We start from the raw sequence: 21,409 nt of genomic DNA on the forward strand, positions 1-21,409 counted from the left end.
AGAGGGAGGGGGGATGTCCCCTCCTGCTCCTCTGAGATAACAACCGAGTGACTGCCAGTGTCATTTTTGCATTGATCAGTGCATTTTTATAGCTTTTTCTTTTATAACTTTTGCACAAACCAATCAATATACGCCTATTGCAATTTTTTTAACCAACAATATGTAAAATAATATATATCGGCCTAAACTGATGAATAAATCAGTTTTTTATATATTTTTTTGGATATGTATTATAGTAGAAAGTAAAAACATATATATTTTGTTTTCAAAGTTGGCGGTCTTTTTTTGTTTATAGCGCAAACAATAAAAAGCGCAGAGGGGATAAAATACCACCAAAAGAAAGCTCTATTTGTGGGGGAAAAAGGACGTCAATTTTGTTTGGATACAGCGCTGCACGACTGCACAATTGTCAGATAAAGCGATGCAGTGCCGTATCGCAAAAAATGCTCTGGTCATAAAGCGGGGAAAACCTTCTGGGGCTGAAGTGGTTAAATATCATGGTTTGCCGCTTACTGTCTTATTTGAGTTGGCCTCTTACTCTCACCCTCTACTCTTATCTACAAAGTGGGATTCCTTTTGGCCATCCCCTCTGCAAGGCCAGTGTCTGAGCTGGTGGAGTTTAGGCCGAAGACTTCTTGTTTTTATAAAGTTAGTACTTAGTTTGCATTGCTGTCCCTGTCCATGTTTACTTTACCATGGCAGGGATTGCCTTACAAGTCCCCAAAGTCTGTCTCTAAAATATGTTTCCCACTGTAACCAAAGATTTAAGGAAGGGCAGGCAGCCTATGGCTGTATGATTCTATGCTTTTCCCTGTCCTTCACCCTGCCTATATAATTTCTCCTCCATTTACTTCAAACTGCCCTTTCTCCTGCTTTGCAGAAGGAGAGGCAGCCTTTTTTTACGTTTGCATATGGACAAGGTGGGGTTTAGGCCTAGAAACCCAACCTTGTCCCTATTTTTTGTACAGCTAGTACCCTTTTGCCTTGCCATCCCTTGTTTGCTTCACTGGTGCAGTGACAGCCTTATGAGTAAAGAAAACATCAAAAATGTCAATAGAAAGTATAAACAGACTTTTCAAATGTGTAAATAAGTTGATAAAATGAATGGCTGCCTAATTTGTTTCATCCCCAAATCCAAAGATTTGTGAAAGGATAGGCAGCCTATGACTGTAGGATTCTACATTTTTCTTTTTGCTGATGTCTGCCCTTTCCCTTGCCCATAAAATTTCCTCCAACTATTTGCTGCTGCTATCTCTTCCTTCAGTGTTGTAGTAGGGTGGGCAACCTTTTTTTGCATAGTAACACGGTGGGGTTTAGGTCTAGGACCTTTTTTTATGAAGAAAGGATTCAGTTTGCACTGCTATCCATGACTGTGTTTAGTTCACCTGGGCAGGAACAGACTTACAAGGAAAATAATAAAATGAAGAAATAAACAACTATAAAAAGTAATAATGAAGGAAGTATTCAGTTTGCACTACTCTCCATGCCTGTGTTTAGTTCACCTGGGCAGGAACAGACTTACTAGGAAAATAATAAAATTAGGAAATAAACCACTATAAAAAGTAATAATGATCAGAAAATTTTAATCATTAAAACATTTTTTAAAGAGAATAAAAACATAAACATAGTTATGGAGAGGAGCATAACAGTTGGGACTGAACCAGTATTAGCCTTTGAGCACTTTCATGGGTCATGTTTGTGCCCTTTCTATTTTGTTTCAGAGAGCAATGGCCTTCCACTCCTTGATTAGGAAGATCTAATCTGGTTCTCTGTGCACTTTACAAACAACCTTTGTTTTAAGCATTAGAGACATTGGGGGTTATTTACGAAAGGAAAATACACTTTGCACTACAAGTGCACTTGAAAGTGCATTGAAAGTGCACTTAGAAGTGCAGTCACTATAAATCTAAGGGGTAGAGCTGAAATGAGTGGAAGCTCTGCTGATTTTATCATCCAATCATGTGCAAGCTAAAATGCTGTTTTTTTATTTTCCTTGCATGTCCACCTCGGATCTGCAGCGACTTTAGTTCCAAGTGCATTTTCAGTGCACTTTAAAGTGCACTTGCAGTGCAAGGTAGATTTTACTTCCGTAAATAACCCCCATTGTTTTCTTTATTCTAACCAACATGGTGGTATTCCTTGTAGCCATAATTACTTCTGTGAGGCAAGTATCTGAGGTGGATGCCCTTTTTTTCAAGGAACCTAATTTATTTATTATTTTCATAGGGACAAGGTGGTGTTGAGTCTCAGGACTTCCATTTATCAAGAAGGGGTCAAGTGTAATGTCCCCTTTGAAGCCTCCTCCAATTTTTTCTTCCTCCTTAAGACGAGCACTCCAATCCTCCTCCTCAGTGCCAGCACCCCAAACCTCCTCCTTATGAGCCCCAGCACCCCAACCCTCCTTCTTTTGAGCCTCAGCACCCCAACCCTCCTTCTTCACACCAGCAGTACCCCAACTGTCAGTTTCGTATTACTGTTCTGCCCCATGGAATTCCATGGTAAGGCTGGGATGGATTTCTGTGCAATGTGGCTTGCACAGAAAGATGTCTGGCCTATAGACATCATTAAATAATTAAATAACAACAGCTAAGTACCTGAGTAGCACAGGCCATAAACACACATAAAAGGGTTGTTCAGCAAAGTTGGCATGAGGATTCTGGGCATGATGGTGATTTAGAAATTATTTTCCTACTTACGCTCCAATACCAACACTGCAGAGGTAGCTGAAAGGGAAGGGGAGGGAGGAAGGGTAGAAAATGCTGCATTAACATCTTTAGAAAGGCAAGAAGCTGCTCTGCACCCTTGAGAAGGAGAAGAGAAAAGGACGCATGAGCATCATGGTAAAAAAAAAAAATGTGGCTGCTCTGGAGGAGGAAAAGGAAATTAGCTCATTAACAGTACTTGCAGTCAAGTGGCTTCTCAAAGGAAAGGAGGAATAGGAGGAGGAATTCTTTGCTAGCCACTTCATTACCTCCAACATGATTCACTACTGACTACTATGAATAAATACCCTCAGAGCCTCTCCAGACTGCCCTTCCGATTTGTGTGACCTCAAAGGAAGATCTGGGAAGGACAGGCAGCCTATGTGTAGGAGGGGCTTATCACCCAATGTGGACACCCTCGCAAATGTGCTTGCTAGTGCCCGGGACACAGGCATGCAAAAGTCAGCATTATGAAAGCAAAATTAGAAGGGAGCCGTTTGCCTTGAATAGTTCCACTTTTTACACTAAGCACTTCAACTGTAAACATTCTTCCCATGTAACTGCACATCTTCTCCTTCCCTCATGAATGCAGCATTTCTGGGGGGACACCGCAGAGCCTGTGTCCCGCTCCCCCAGCACAGCCATGATTGCCACCTCAATCCCAGTGACATTGTGGGAATCTAACCATTCACACAGCGCAGACTTCTGTTGCTAAACAAGCTTTAACACTTTTTTGGACTCTCTTCTCTCTTCTTCAGTACCTTCAAGCTAGGTATATAAGTTCCCTGTGCCACAATGTCAGTCTTTAGTATATACCAGTCAGTAGGGAGCATTAATTCATTTTAATGGCCAGAATAAATTATTAATCTGGCCAATGAAATAAATTAACGTCCAATCGCTTGATACTTATAAACATGCCTAAATGCTTTACACACATTTACAAGCATCAAATGTTTTTTCTGCCAAAACTCTGCTGCCAGGGGGAAAGGTGTCTTGAAAAGATGGCCAAAAGGTGAGTATGCATGAGGCCTTAAACAGTAAAGAAATGCAGGATCCATTCAAAGGCAACAAGAACAATTCTTCTTTATCTTGTTGAAAGTAGAAAAACCCCAGTAAGCAAGCACAAAATTATCGTGTTATCCTTGCTAAATGCAAACCAATCAGCTATCATTGTAATGTATATTGAACCCACTTCATAACTGACTAGCTGTACTGATTTTCTCTACAAGCTTTGTCAATTGTTTTTTATGTAAAGTTTACAATATATATAGCTTGAAAAGGACCTCCTTCTATTTATCAGACTATATAGATTTGTTTTATTGATGGTATAAAACCCCCCCAAAAAATGATAAATAGCATGCCATTTATGTTCCTAATATGGGTTTGTCCATAGTATAGATCATTTTTGAGAGAGATTGATCATTTATTACTTCTGTGAGTGCTTATGTACAAACCTCTATTGCTGAATTGGTTGAATTAAAGATAAATTTACTTACTTACTGGGGTCAGTTTAAAAATAATCAATTACGAGAAAAAAAAATCTATTTGTGAAACATAGCATCATCACTTACAGACAGAGACATTAGATTATATAGCTGGGGTCAAATGCTTTTGTGATTAATGATCTCTGTTTGACCTGCCATTGATCGGTCTAAAATGCTGATGCTCTGGACAAACAACAGAAATATTTTAATTTACAGTTTATATGTGATAATAAAAGTCAAACGGTATCTTTGTTTAGCCAAGAGTGTGTATTAAAAAATATTTGAATTAATCTGCATGTGAAATAATACATCCCAAAATGCATATAGCCCTTGGCAAAATAGAGTGTCTTTAGAAATGTATTCCTATATGGTTAATAAAATGAGGTTCAGGTTCTGCTACTATCATGAGTTTGCAGCAAATCCCCAGGATTCACAGAGTTCGAAAATAGACAACTTTTGGCCAAAAACTTTGTAGGTTTGCCACCAGAAATAAGGATCATCACTTAGCTTTTGCCTGTGGTCAGCAGTCACAAGAGCCACTAAATTAAAGACTTATAATAGCCAAATTTTCAATGTGTTGGAATATTAGGGATTGCTGTCAATTATGTGTATAAAGAAATATTCTTTTTTTTTGGTTTGTATATTTTACTTTTTGTCATTGGTACATGTCACTCATGGCAGTTCCAGCTTCTCAAGCATTTTAACAGTCTTGCTTACAACTGGCTAAAATTTAAAAATAATCAAGACTGCAGAGTTCTTAAACCTTAAACTTTAGAGAATATTTGCAAAACAGTTTGCCAACTTAACCCAATAAATTTGCTTATTCCTAATGGTTAGCAGTAATACTGTCTAAAAATGAAGTTAAGGAAAGCTGATGGTGCCTCACATAGTAAAACAAGTATTTTAGGTGCCACTTTTTTTTAGGGCTGCATCACTGAAAAAACAAAAAAACAAAAACAAAAAAACATTTTGACAGAACGTCTTAGCAACAGTCTCCTGCTTAAGGCTGGGTTCACACTGCTGCGATGCGGGAACGCTGTGAATCCGCTGCGGGTTCCCGCATCGCATGCCTCCCGGCAGCAGTTCACACTGCCCTATGCGAACTGCTGGGAGTGTCAGTGAAAAGTTAATGACACATGTTCTATTTCTAAAGTCCGCTGGATTTTTGGCAAGCAAAGGTCCGATGGAGCCCACACAAGATAGAATTGTCCGACGGACTCGTTCCGTCTGACATTTGCTGTCAAAAAGTCCGGTCTTGTGTACGCGGCATAAGATTGAGAACTGAATGATCACGTGTCTGCTATTCACTCAGTTCTAGGGTCTCAGGGGCAGTGACTGTCAGTCATTGCTATGCCTCTCCAGCACTCACTAAAGTGCTGGGCTGTGCTGGGAGTGGGAGTAGTTGGGTTGGGCTCTCTGTGGACCACTGAGAGCCTGAGCCAGCTGCCAGTCAGACATCTGGGTGGATCCCAACACTATTGTTGGGATACATCCAGAAACTGGAGTGGCTCTCTAAAACTAGCAGACTCTAGCCCGCTGTTAGCTGATTCTGGGTCACAGCAGAGAGCAAATAAGTGCACTCCTGTGACTCACATGAGAAGTTTGGCCAAACAAACTTTGGACATACTTCTCTTGTAAAACAAATCTAGACTCAAACAACATTTTTCATGGCGTGAAATAAATCAGTAGGCATTCTGAAGCTCTTATTTTGCCTCCGTTCAATTTTTCAACCATTGCATAGTGTCTCTGTGGTGCAGTTTTTACTGTTCTTAGAAACCACACCCTGATAAGGCTACCAGGCCCCATTCACACTATCCCACTGCATTAGTACAAGCAGTCTACTCCTGATAGACTGGTTGGAGTTGAAGAACAGAGTGTACCAGGGCAAAATCACATATAAGAATGTGCTCTGCTGCTTCCAATGAAGAATTATATGATAATGGTACATTTTAACTGATCTGCTTTTTACTAATACATTGTGATAATGAATGCTTGTTAGACAGCCACACATTTTATGGAATGATTTTATGTAACGATCCAGTTTAAAGTACATCTGCTGTTTTCTTTCTTTACTTAAAGTGGTGTTGCCACCAAAAAAATAAAACTACTTAAAATTCGTAAAAAAAATCAAAAAAAAATAATTGGCAAAAAAAATAATTTTTACTCACCTCTAAATACCGGTTGCTAGGGGGTCCCTCGTAGTCTGCCTTCTTCATTGCCCGGGCTGGTGACATCACTTCCCCTCGCGCCGCACATTCACCTGGGACCTGTCATGTGTCCCAGGTGACTGTACAGCGTATCACGGCGCCCTGCGCCGCTCGCGCATGCGCAGTGGGTGCCCGGCTGTGAAGCCACAGCCGGGTGCCCACAGTATGCATGACGGCGCCTCGAGCGGAGCGGGGAGCGAGGGGGGGGCTTCGTTCCCCCGCATCGCTGGACCCTGGGGCAGGTAAGTGTCCGATTATTAAAAGCCAGCAGCTGCAGTATTTGTAGCTGCTGACTTTTAATTTTTTTTTTTTAGGGGGTACCCCACTTTAATTGGTTTGGCTGCTGGTTCTCTAGTAAGATTTCTTTATGCCTATACCTCACACTGGGCTCCATTCACAAAGTAGCGCATAGTGTTTTTGGCATTCACAAAAAAAGCTTCCAAAAAATACCACATGCTGTATTTTCCCAAAATATGCAGTGTTTATCTCATGAAACTTTGTGGTATTTTATCTCATGCTATATCCAGTGAGATGGATGGAGAAGTTTTTATTGCTAATGTAGACATGTCACTGGAGAAGTGATCGAGGGGGTGTACATCTCACCTAGGTTGCTACACAGTGTGAGATGGTAAATCCAGGATGGATCAGTTTCTCAGCAGCGATATGCTGCTGAGTTGTTATTTAATTTTGCCGGGCCTGGGTTTATATGGAATGGCAGGTAGGTTTGGTAGAGGGACCTGTCATTCCACATCCCCCGATCCAGTTCTGGGTTTGGGATCAGGTGAGCTTGGATCCTAATTAGCCTGGGAAGCTAAAGGCTCTGTAGGGTCTGCAGGTGATTGCTCTAAGCCAGGGAATGAACAATCTGTGTGTTGAAGGAAGCTGCAAGCACAGCCACTGCTGGAGCTAAAACTCACCCTGCGACATCCAGGCGAAAGACGCTGTGTTTGTAAGTGTCAGATAGGTGAGCAGAACCTGTTAGTAAGCGCCCAGCCGGGCTAGGACTTTTTATTTTTGTTGTACTTAGAAAGCACGGTGTTGCTGTATATTTTGTTTGCTGGACTGTTTGTACCACGAATAAACGCCAAGATCTGCTTTATAAATTCCAAGTCTGCTGTGAACTGTGTCCAAACACACCCTACCCCGGGAAGATCCCTTACAATTGGTGGAGAATGCGGGCAAAGTCGGTTGCTAGGGGCAACGGTGTGGACAGACTTGGCTACAGCTGCTTATGTCTTGGGTGAAAGCTGCAATGACACTCCAGGAACAGTCCAGCAACATGGAGGAGATGCTGAAGCAGTTTATGCAAGTGAGTTTGCAACAACAGCAACGACATGAACAGTCCATGGCGGCACAACAGCAGATGCATAAGGAAGAGTTGCAAGTTTTGCGCCAAAGCCAACAACAACTTATCGAGCACCTGATAGTAAATCGTGAGGCGCCTGTGGTTACTAATCCCCCCATAGTGATGGGAGCCGCTCCAGAGATTTTTTTGGGGAGAAGGACTGTGCAGAAAGCGCTGCAAAAGATGACTGCTGAGGACGATGTTGAGGCCTTTCTAACAGTATTTGAGCGCGTGGCTGAGCGAGAGAAGTTACCAGCCGCTGAGTGGGCAGAGGTAATTGCGCCCTATTTAACAGGTGAACCCCAAAAGGCCTACTATGACCTCAGTGAGCAAGAGGTTAAGGACTATACTCGGCTAAAAGAGGAGATACTTGCCCGACTAGGAGTTACTACTGCAGTCCGTGCCCGGAGGGTACGCAACTGGAGCTACAGTCTGGACAAATCAGCGAGGTCCCAGATGTATGACCTAATCCATTTGGCAAGAAAGTGGTTGGAGCCAGACACCTCTACTCCTGCACAAATCCTAGAGAAGGTCGTGATGGATCGCTACCTCCGAGCGCTTCCTACTGACCTGCAACGCTGGGTGGGACAAGGTGATCCTAAGAACGCAAACGAACTTGTCAACCTTGTGGAGAGGTTCCAGGCGACTGAGGACTACCTCCGTGATGTTCCTGCAGCATCTTCACCTCCCCGGAGCGCCAGATCTGTGCCGTCAGCTGGTAAGAGACTTCCATCTATTGGGGGAGTGTGGAGGGGTGCTGATGGGGGGAAAAGGGCTCAAGTGGTGTCTCAGGGACAAAAGACTGGTGATGGTCCCGGGTGGCTAAGGGGCTCTGAAAAGGACTCCTTGCCAAAGAGACCAGGCCCTATCCAGTGTTGGAGATGCCATGAGGCGGGACACGTGTCTGCCCATTGCCCTCTTACCTCTGAACCCATGGAATGTGACGCTAGCCGGCGTCAGTCGCTATTTGCGGAACCATCTTGTGCTGCAGTTCCTGGACTAGAGACTGAACCGCAAATCTGCGATATTACAATCAATGACTTTCCTGTTAAAGCGTTAATGGACTCAGGAAGCCTTGTAACCTTGGTGCATGCTAGCCTGGTGACTGGGGACTTAGAGTCTAAAAAGCATATGAGCGTTGTGTGTATACATGGTGATACAAAAGTGTACCCTATAGTGCTGGCTAAAGTCGGGACTGAACAAGGCACAGTACAATATGAAGTGGGTGTGGTTAAAAACCTCATGCATAATGTAATATTGGGGCGCGATTTTCCTTTATTCTGGGCTCTCTGGGAAAAAAGAAAAATCCCCAAAAGGAGTGAGGATACCTCTAAGGTGGTTGCTTTGTCCACTGTGAATGATAAAAGTGTACAGGATGAAAATGATTGTTTTCCTTTACAGGTCCTGGCTGGGGAGGAGGAGGCTCCTCCCACTGAGCAAAATATACTAGACTTAGAGGTGTCTAGAGATAATTTTGGGGCTGCACAATTACAGGACCCCACTCTCAAAAATGCGAGAGAGCAGGTTGCTGTAATGAATGGGGTACCTCAGGAACCAGATGCTGAAAAAAGATTTCCACATTTTTCGGTGACTAATGATCTTTTCTATAGGGTTAATAAGGTTAAGGATGAGATTGTGGAACAGCTTCTGGTACCTAAGCCGTACCGGCGTCAGGTGCTTGACATGGCACATAACCATGTTCTTGGGGGACACTTGGGGACTGACAAAACGCGAGAGAGGGTTCTCCAGAGGTTTTTTTGGCCGGCCATATATGATGACATTAAAAAATACTGTGAGTCGTGCCCCACATGTCAGGTTAGTGCCCCAGTGTCACATTTTCGCAGTCCTTTGGTTTCGCTCCCTATTATAGAGGTGCCTTTTGAGCGTATTGCCATGGATTTAGTGGGTCCCATTGTAAAGTCAGCTAGAGGACACCAGTATATTTTGGTAGTCCTGGATTATGCGACCCGCTATCCTGAGGCGGTACCCTTAAGAAACACTGCATCTAAAACAATTGCACGTGAGTTGTTTTATATGTTCTCTAGGACTGGGATCCCCAAAGAAATCCTAACTGACCAAGGTACGCCATTTATGTCAAAAGTAATGAAGGAGTTATGCAAACTATTTAAAATCTCACACATCCGTACCTCTGTATACCACCCCCAGACGGACGGATTGGTGGAGAGATTTAATAAAACTTTGAAACATATGTTGAAGAAAGTGGTGGCAAAAGATGGTCGTGACTGGGATCATTTATTACCCTACCTCATGTTTGCTATTAGGGAGGTGCCCCAAGCGTCCACAGGGTTCTCACCATTCGAGTTGGTCTATGGTCATCACCCTAGGGGTCTACTAGACATTGCAAAAGAGACATGGGAGAATGAGTCCACCCCATACAAGAGTGTTATTGAGCATGTAGCACAAATGCAGGACCGTATAGCCACTGTAATGCCCCTGGTAAGGGAACACCTCCAGAGAGCTCAAGAGGCCCAAAGTAGAATTTACAACCGGTCCGCAAGAATCAGGACATTCAACCCAGGCGATAGGGTCCTTATACTAGTCCCCACTGTTGAGAGTAAATTCTTGGCGAAGTGGCAAGGTCCTTATGAAATTGTTGAAAAGATCAGTGAGGTGAACTACAAGGTGCACCAACCAGGTAGAAGGAAGCCTTTCCAAGTTTATCACATAAACTTGATCAAGCCCTGGAAAGACAGGGAATCCTTGGGGGCGACAAATACTGTTAATAATTTGTCACAACCAATCCCTCCAGTCAAGGTAGGTGATACTCTATCAGTATCACAGAAACAGGAGGCTCATGAATTTTTACAGAAAAACAAAAACAAGTTCTCTGACCTTCCAGGGCGTACACACTTCATCCATCATCACATTGAAACTGAGCCTAGAAGCAGAGTAAACCTTAAGCCCTATAGGATACCCGAGGCACGTAGGGAAGCCGTATCTGCCGAGGTAAAACGTATGCTTGCTCTGGGGGTAATTGAGGTGTCACAGAGTGAATGGTCCAGCCCAATTGTGCTAATCCCAAAGCCCAATGGAACTTGGAGGTTCTGTAACGATTTCAGAAAGTTGAATGAGATCTCCAAGTTCGATGCGTATCCTATGCCCAGGGTAGATGAGTTGATTGAGAAGTTGGGTAACGCCAGGTACATAACCACCCTCGATCTCACAAAGGGCTATTGGCAGATTCCACTTTCTGACGAGGCTAAAGAGAAAACTGCTTTCTCCACCCCTGATGGGCTATTCCAGTATGTAGTGATGCCGTTCGGGTTACATGGAGCGCCTGCAACTTTCCAGAGGTTGATGGACTTGATTCTGCGACCACATCGTGATTACTCAGCCGCCTACCTCGATGATGTGGTCATTTTTAGCCCTGATTGGGAAAGTCACCTCTGTAAGGTACAGGCCGTGTTGGATGCCATAAGTGATGCGGGGTTGACCATAAATGCCGAGAAGTGTGCTCTAGCCCTAGAAGAGGCCAAATATCTAGGCTACATTATTGGGAGAGGGTTGATTAAGCCACAGCTAAATAAAATTGAGGCAATACAGAATTGGCCTAGACCCCTGACAAGGAAACAGGTTAGAGCTTTCCTGGGTATTACGGGGTATTACCGTAGATTTGTGCCGAACTTTGCCTCAGTTGCTGCTCCACTAACTGACTTGACAAAGGGCGGAAAGACAGCAATGGTCACGTGGACCCCAGAGGCCGAGAAGGCTTTCCAAAGCCTTAAGTCTGCCTTGTGCCAACCACCTGTCTTAGTTACCCCCGATTTCAAACGAGAATTTCTGGTCCAGACAGATGCCTCTAACACAGGCTTAGGTGCAGTACTCTCACAAGTAGTGAATGGTGAGGAGCATCCGGTGACGTACTTGAGTAGAAAATTAACCCCGGCCGAGAAAAATTATGCCATTGTGGAGCGAGAGTGTTTGGCAGTAAAGTGGGCCCTAGAATCGTTAAAGTATTACTTGCTAGGCAGGAAATTCAAGTTGGTGACAGACCATGCCCCCCTAACATGGATGAAGTCAAACAAGGAGAGAAATGCAAGAGTGACTAGATGGTTTCTCTCCCTACAAAACTTTAATTTCACTGTGGAACACAGGCCAGGGAAATTACAGGCAAATGCTGACGCATTGTCGAGGGTAAGTTGTCTGTGGGGACAAAAGGCTCAGCCCTCCGGTCTGAAAAAGAGGGGGGGGATATGTAGACATGTCACTGGAGAAGTGATCGAGGGGGTGTACATCTCACCTAGGTTGCTACACAGTGTGAGATGGTAAATCCAGGATGGATCAGTTTCTCAGCAGCGATATGCTGCTGAGTTGTTATTTAATTTTGCCGGGCCTGGGTTTATATGGAATGGCAGGTAGGTTTGGTAGAGGGACCTGTCATTCCACATCCCCCGATCCAGTTCTGGGTTTGGGATCAGGTGAGCTTGGATCCTAATTAGCCTGGGAAGCTAAAGGCTCTGTAGGGTCTGCAGGTGATTGCTCTAAGCCAGGGAATGAACAATCTGTGTGTTGAAGGAAGCTGCAAGCACAGCCACTGCTGGAGCTAAAACTCACCCTGCGACATCCAGGCGAAAGACGCTGTGTTTGTAAGTGTCAGATAGGTGAGCAGAATCTGTTAGTAAGCGCCCAGCCGGGCTAGGACTTTTTATTTTTGTTGTACTTAGAAAGCACGGTGTTGCTGTATATTTTGTTTGCTGGACTGTTTGTACCACGAATAAACGCCAAGATCTGCTTTATAAATTCCAAGTCTGCTGTGAACTGTGTCCAAACACACCCTACCCCGGGAAGATCCCTTACACTAATAAATAGGCAAAATGGTTTAAACCATAGAAATATGCCAGCTACTCACTAAGTCAGTGCGGTCCCTGCAGTATATGTATTAATACAAAAGAAAAAAGGTGACTAGAATACCAGTCCCAGGGAACCTGCTTTCACGGGCATGTGGAGTATCAAAAACAACACATTTTTAAAAATAAATAACTTTATAAATGTCAAATTTTGAATGAAAATAGTATAAAAATCACACACATATATAAATACTGTTCTTCTACATTGTCTTATTTATTGGTTGAAGAAGGGTATATGTGTACTTTTTTTAACCAAGTTGTTGCCCGCCATATAGCAAAATGACGGCGGCAAAGTGGATTCAATATCCTATCATATGTCGTCCAGCAGGATATCAAGCCACTGAGCGCAGCTGGGGGTGCTCATCGCCTGACACCCAGCAACACCAATCTAGGTAAAGAGTCTCTGAGGGAGACTCGTTACCACGTGATCAGCCGTGTCCAATCATGGCTGATCACAGTGTAAACAGTAAGAGCCGTTGATTGGCTTTTCTTTACTCGCGTCTGTCAGACACGAGTAGAGGAGAGCTGATCGGCTGCTCCTCTGACAGGGAGGGTCTGTGCTGATCGATTATCAGCGCAGCCCACCTGAGGATACCCACACTGGACCACCAGGGACACCACTGGGTCCACCTGGGGTTGCCACCACTAGTCACCACCAGGTATGCCACCCTAGACCGCCAGGGATACCAATCAGTTCCCACAATGGATGTCAATGAATGCCCACAATGGGCATGACTGATTGGCAGGCATTATTGTTTGACACTGATTGGCATCCATCAGTAACCTTTATTAGTGTACAGTACCACCTATCAGTGCCTGTCCATGCCCATCCATGCCACTTATAAGTGGCCATCTGTGCCGCCTATCAGTGACCAAAATGTAAAATGTATTGCAGAGTATTGGTGAGTATTGGCAGAGTATTGGCAAGTATTGTCGAGTATTGGCAGAGTATTGGTGAGTATTGGCAGAGTATTGCAGTATTGCACAGTATTGGCAGAGTATTGCACAGTGATGCATAGTATTGGCAGAGTATTGCATAGTATTGGCAGAGTATTGCACAGTTTTGCAGAGTATTGGCAGATTATTGCACAGTGTTGCAGAGTATGGGCAGAGTATTGTCACTGAGCAGTGCTGTGAGCACTACACATCCAGCCCACAGTGCTGCTGCCATCTCTCCCCCTCTCCCCTCTCACTGTACCAATCGGTAGACATGTGCATTCGTTTTCGTCCGAATTTCAGGTATTTTAGTTAATGTTTTAATAAACGATAACGAAAAAGTGCAGAATCTGAAAAACAAAAGATCCGACATAAACAAATGCTTTATTTTCGTTTTCGTTGTGACAACAGTTTGATATAGATAGGAGGTTCGACATGACGTTGACAATAACAATCTGTGTCTATCGAACCTGTGGTCGAATGTGCCTAACCTTAACTCTCTTATTCCAAGATTATTCTACATAGAGAGAAACGATTTGATGTAGAGAGAAAAGATTTGACATAGAGAGAAAAGATTGCTGCTGGAATTGGGTGGGGGAAGTAACATAAAAATAATGATGATGATGAATGTTATTGGCTGATTGTAACCAAAGAGGAGGAGCAGTAAAATAGCTAGAACTAAGTACACACATACAGCCAACTTACTTTCACTTACGATTGCTAGCAGAGAGAGACACACACACTGAATCATTTCAGAAGACCCAAACTTTGGGAGTAACTAAATAAATGTATTTTTTGATGAAAACTAAATTCCGAAAAAAAATATTTCAGTGTGCACATGTCTACCGATAGGTACACAGAGGGGAAGGTGGAACCGGCATCATGATGTGACACCTGTTTGTTTACAAGTGATCGCTCCGTCATTTGACGGAGCGATCACATGGAAAACGGCCGCTATCAGCCGTGATCAGTGATGCACCGGGTCCTCCGGTCCCCGTGGTCATGGATGTTCCCAGGTGCGCTCCCCAGGGTACATGTGGGAGCAAGATTCTGTGAGGACTTCCCACGGACGTCCACCCAGAATAAGCCGACCGTGGTGTAGCCATCTTTCGGCTATGGCCAGGTCGGCATGTGGTTAAATACCGAATACCTGGACCACTACTTAGTTACCACATGCATTTAATTAATAATTTATTGACTTTAACATCTTTTCATGCAATATTTACCAAGTGTTATAGTGAATTGACAGTTTCAGAATCCTATGCCATGTTTAGAGAAAATGTGTCTGGACACCTAAATACTGCATACGATCTGCTTTAGAGAATGGAGCCCACTATGAAAGCACCTGTGATGCCAATGCAGTGGAAAACTCTACTAACTAATATGATCTGAGTCAGACTTGTACTAATACTATTATAAGGTACATGACAATTTTCTATGTGGAGCATGTTAAAAAAAAAAGAAAGTAAATCTTAGTGAAGGAATTATGCCACCACTCCAACAAGCATTAAGTTATCATATAAAACAAAATCAACGGGTTGGGAAAACGTCAAGGTTCCACTGACACAGGGAATCAAGGGAAACATGTTCATATGAATCACTTTTATATGTAATTCATATAAAACTATTCAACAGTTTCACATACTCTGTATAATATCTTCAATAAAGGTGACTTTTCTGCAAAAAACACAAAAAATGCAATCATGGAAAGCAAATGCATTAGAAACAAACAAGTAAATAAGAACTAGGGATGCAGAAGGCCCTTTACAATTTAATATATTTTTTGTAGATCTTATTTCACAGTTTTAAAATCCCACAGTTAGAATTAACATTTTTTTTTCCTGTACAGTTATCTAGAGAGTGCTAAAATTGCATTTTCTGTCAGGCTGCGTTATAGGTTTGACAAGTACGACTTTTTATCTGCTTTCAGATATGTAGTTCTCTTGACATTATAAATGTACCCTTATGTTCACTGTAGTGCTTGGCTGTCAGTTGCTGTCTGGTATTTTGCTAAATATAAAATGTGTTTCCTTCTTTTTTAATTATGGGTGAAAATAAGGAGAGAAATAGAGGAAAGGACACTGATTGTGAGTAAAAAAGGGAAAGTAAAAGTAAAAATAAATAAATAAAAGGCAGCCAATTATGCCAATGTATACTGGTATGGCCTTATCTCACTCTGCTTGTGGTACTATTCAGAATCAGGCAACTCTATATCTGTATACATCATAGCATTTTATGGGCATCTATATGGGCATTATGGGCATCTACATTTCATTTCATCTTTTACCTCAGGGCTTGGTGTAAACACACATATACAAGTCTCAAAAGTAGGACTCTTTATAGACATAGCCATCCAGAGCTACTTTGGTGAATCCTGTTTTCAGATTCACCATCAATTAGTTTACATGGGTCTAATGTATCATTGAGTTCTTACTTGAGATACTCCGTCATCAGAAAGTGATTAGTATCATTCCCGCTCTAAAACTGATTTTGTTAGGTGGATATGGGGAATTAACTCCAGTACTTTGTAAGAACGTGTTTGTGCATAAGTCCCTACATAGACCTAAAAGAAAAAGGAATCATGAATAAACACAGTTTTAGTGCATTCATATATCATATGTCCAGACTTGTATGGTAACAGTACCACCACATTATTGCATACACCCACATCGTCTTATTTAACACTAATATAATGCTAGACTATTTGTCTAGTCAATTGTGACAGTTTACAGTGCAGGTCTTCAGAAGAATCAAATATATTAAAATGTTTAGTTTTTGTGTCCCAATATTTAGAAAATTTGAATTCACACGTGTACAAAATAGTCAACGCTTATGCACTGCTTCATCTGCTACATTTGCATGAGATTCTCAGACTACCCAGAAATGAAGACAGAGGAACAGTATGCGTACCCCAAGTTTAGAGCTACTTGATTGAATTATGAGATAGGGACATATAGGTTAGGCTTTAGGAGTGCTTAAAATTTCACCCCCTTTCTTCACCTTGGTAGTTGCAGGTATTTAGGCTGTGAGACTGCCATCTTACTAGGATTATCCAGACTGACCTTGGAAAAAAAATCAACATTTTCAAAAAGATTACTTTTAAACCCAACCTCTTCAATTATGGAATATTTGTTGCCATAGAGGAATGATTTCTACACATTATATCAATGACTTGGACATTTTAAAATTAAAATAATCAATTTTAAGCAATATCAAGTGTCAAAAAAGAAAGGGAGTGAGCACTATATCTACTGAATATTTACTTAGGAACAGACGTATAGCTAACCATTTCTTAAGCATGATATGACCTTTGAACACCTTAAGAAAGGCATGTGCAGCAGAGTACATTTGTCACAGTCAAAGGTTTGCTTTATATGTCAAGGTCTTCAATAAAAATGAGTTTTTTTTTTTTATAAACTGAACTTTGAGACCAACTGACTTAATTGCTTTCATTTCAAGAGGGTTAAATATTCCCATAGCAATCGTTTCCAAATGAAAACCACATGATATCTAAATCCCATGGAATATGTGAAGTCATGAACTCTTCAAACACTGCAAGTTCAAATTATTCATCTCCTGTCTATGTGCACAGTTTCTCTAAATCATCCAAAAAATATTTTTATTGTAGTATATAACAACAACAAATCTTCTGACTAACAGTAATTTAAAGCTTGCATTTCCCTGCCTAGGTTGATATGTTAGTGCACATCTCAGCATTACTAAATCACATTATTATTTTGAGTATAATAGGGTACCCCTTACTTGTCTTGATCAAAAGCACTGTTAATGTGCTCCTTATGTGACCTAAAGTCTAGGCGGCCCAGATCACATGGTCTTTGGTTGCGGAGAACATTGCAGGCATCACTTTTCATTAGAGGCTATTGTTTTCTTTCAGACATCCCTAGACTCTGAAATGCAATGTGAGTAAAGAGTACCAGTAAGCAGATCTTATATAGGTGATCAGCAAATATGGCTACCCTATTAACATAAACACATACCCAAATTACACATTACCGATGTTAAAGGATTTAAAATTCTAGTTATTACCTACCTTTACTTCATAAAGTAGGTTAAACACTGCACTTCAGATAAAAAAAAGGAGGGTCGGAAGAGTGGAAGGGACCCACAATGGACCAATATTTGGTAAGGGTAAAGCAGGCAGAGAAGGTGGTTTAGAAATAATAAATATTTCCAATTATGAACTCACTCCAGCTGAACAGAAAGTCTTACAATATGACTTGAATTTCTGTCCAACCAAAAATATGGACGAAGTCCAGGTGGTTAAGGATTTAACCCTCTTTGCCCGAAAACTAAATTTTAAATATGAGTCTGAGGGACCAAAAATAAAAAAGAAAAGGACCCCTTTAAGTGGCCTGCACACGGATTGGCATGAGTTTAACAAGAAAGTCTACAAAATGCTTAAAATACTGGTTGAGCTGGAGGAAGAATCAAACAGAGACAATGGCCTCCTGAATTCACAGAAGATGAATGAGGTAGAACAAGATGAAGTAGAAATTACCTTAATCACATTAAGAAATGTAAAAAGAAATCTAAAAACTTGCCCAGTCACATTAAATAGAAAGTTGATCTTTTTGTCAAAATGGTAACACAGGAAATTGAAGAGCTACCCTTTGAGAGAATGAAGTCTACTGTCTACTTCACAATATCAGGCCTTGGTGAACATACAGAGGATTTAGGATATTATTGTGAAACCCTCCGATAAGGGGTGGATATTGTGATAATGCAAAATACACAGCACATTGAAATGGGTGAAAGGATTTTAAACTACAAGGCCTGCTATCAGAATGCTGACAATTGTATTTTGGAAACGAAAAAGATGTCATTATGAAGGACCAGAGGGACTTTGTAAGAGTTGATGATCCAATTACACTTACCTTTTATGCATTCCTGAAGGTGAATATAAGTGTAGTGACCAATCGTGTCAGGAATTAACTGTCTGACAGAAAACTCCAGTTCATTACTTGATGAAAACTTGAGACCACACATTGAGTTATTATGATCATATTTAAAAGAAACCATGTATGTATTTATGGATGGCATTCACTTAACATTAGATACAATTCTAGTATCTACTGATGTTGAATCCCTCTATATTCCAATATCCCCCATAAAAAAGGTATTAAGGTGATTCAGAGTTTTTTTTTAAATGCGAGGAGCGTAGAACAGCAGGAATATAATACGTTTGTTTTGAGTTTGTTGGAGTTTATCATCAGCTCACAATGTTTTTGTTTTCAGCAGTTTCCACTATCTTCAGGTGCAGTGAGTAGTGATGGGTGTGACAAATGTGGCATCAGACCACTGCCCACTTCATCAACTTGTGACAAATGGCTGGTCAACCTCACACTGTGCTGTCAGTGATATGCGATAATGACACTTTCAGTCTCACCCTGCACAAAGATTTTCCAGTTGGTTTGGTTAACTAAGTAATTAGCTCTTTACTGCCACCAACTACTTTTATCAATAAATAGTAAACATTCACAAGTTAAGCAATAGCAAGAAAGTCTTCAGAATAAACGTCTGTAACACACACTGTCACCAGAGACAGATATATCTAGAGATTTACACTACAGTAGTGCTCTTCAAGAAATAGGGTTTTTTTAGGTTCTGTGTTAGTGCACTAGAGATAATTTAACACTTTCCAAAATATTGTTTAATAGGGAAAAGGTAAAAATGGTGCATATAAAATACTGACATTAAAAAGTATATTACAAAGAAAACAAGCATACATACAGCAAGCAGACATACAGAATGAAAAATGCTTATCAAGTCCTGGTTCTGCAGAGTCCAGTAATTTAAGCAATATGGTACAGTGGCTACCATAGGACTTGACAGGCTTTCCTTGGATTAATGTTAAATGAGAGCTGTCAACTGCAAGGGCAGGCTCTCTTTTCTTGTCTGTGAGAGGAGTGTTGACAAGAATGACTTGACCAATTAAGCAGCTGAGGCATGGCCATGGGATGTCACTGTGTTTACGATTATGCCAGAGATCCAGTTTTCTATAGGTATTCATTTATTTGAATATCTATGTTACAGTCTGCTAACTTGTATATTTTTGTCCAGCGTGCAATTACCTTTTCAATGGATATAAATATGATAGGATTCAGATGTCCAGTTCACTTAGGGGAGGAATTGGGCTGGTTCTGTTCCTGGTAGTTCCTAGGGTAGCGGTGTTTGGGCTCAAAATGCTACTAATTAACTGATAGAAAGATGTCCTTATTCCGGTTGTACTGTTATTATTTCAGAAGTTATGAAATACACTGAAATTTTGGGTTCTTCAAACAGAAATGTGTATTGCTAAGGACTCCAGCTAAGGTATTTAAGATGGGGGATGACCTGGCAGGATATCTCTTTGCTTTCCTGATTGCTCAAGCTTGAAAGTTTGATGGTTTTATGAGCACACCTAGACTGAAATGTGGATTCAGGCTAGCGAGGGTCTGCATGTGTCCTCTCAAGGAACATATAAGAAATGTTTTGTATACAGCCCAAAGTTTGTGGCTTGTATCAAATGCCTTCCTGGGGGGGGGGGGATGTACAAGGAATCACTGCTGTGGCTGTTTAGGACCTCTGAACAACATGGTCGCCCCTTTTGGGAAGCCCAGTACATTCTACCATTACATTGGGGACTAAATGTCCCATTTGTATGCCCACTTGTACCTGGGATGAGTGGAAATGCTGGCTTTTTCATGTGATTAAATGTCCATGTGCCTCCGCCATCTGGAATTGTGGCATCAATGATATTTTGATTTTTTTACTGGACTGGTCCTGTATGCCTGCTTGAAGAGTTTGGTAAAGCCCTCAATAGTAATCCTTTCAATTTATTTTTCACTATGACATCAGTTAAATCAACTTTACCTTTCTTGGATCTATATATATAAGGATGAGGATATGAAAAATAGCTACTAAACTTACTATACAGCAGGCAATGAACTTCTTCATTCACAGAGGGCTCATCTTTGTCAATTAGGAGGATTGCAATGGGACAATACTCAAGAATTCCAAGGAATTGCTCTGATCCCTCTGTCTTTGAGGAAGAAGCTTCCAAAATGAGGGATCGCTTTTTGGATAGAGAGTATAGCAAAAGTTTGTTAAAAAAAATGTGTACCACACAGCTAAAGAAAGCCCCAGAGACCTCCTATTATGTCAGGGGGGAAATAAAGACTCAACAATTAATACATGTTTCATCACTACTATATATCTATATTTGGCTAGTAGGGATGAGCTGGGTGTTTGAGTCGAACACCGACTGTTTGCCCGTTCGGCGAATTCTGAATGTTATGGACCGTTCGCGCCATATTCGAGTGGTGCTCATTGCCCGTAATGCACTGCGGGACCCGTATGCTTTGCCAATCACAGCGCCGGCAGCGAGGAGAGCCATACCTGTGGCCAATTATGGCTCAGGGAGTTTAATACATGCCCCACACTATATAAGGCTGCTTGCACGGCGGCATTGCATAGTGTGTTGTGGGCAGCTCAGAGACAGATAGACAGAGACAGTGTCTAAATTTCTTTTGAACCTAGTGCAATTACAGTCGGTGTATTGTGACCCCTGCACAGTGTACACCTGAAGCTACCCCAATTGCTGGTGTTGTTCTGGTCCTATACCACAGGCAGCTGCAGCAGTTACAGTCGGTATATTGTGCCACCTGCACAGGGTACACCTAAAGCTACCCCAATTGCTTGTGTTGTTCTAGTCCTATACCACAGGCAGCTGCAGCAGTTACAGTCGGTGTATTGTGCCACCTGCACAGTGTACACCTGAAGAAACTCCAATTGTGGGTGTTGTTCTAGTCCTATACCACAGGCAGCTGTAGCAGCTACAGTTGGTGTATTGTTCCACCTGCACAGT

The sequence above is a fragment of the Lithobates pipiens genome, unplaced genomic scaffold (genome assembly GCF_037356315.1).
Source record: "Lithobates pipiens isolate NorthernLeopardFrog02 unplaced genomic scaffold, aLitPip1_a1.2 Scaffold_19, whole genome shotgun sequence".
Lineage (NCBI taxonomy): Eukaryota > Metazoa > Chordata > Amphibia > Anura > Ranidae > Lithobates > Lithobates pipiens.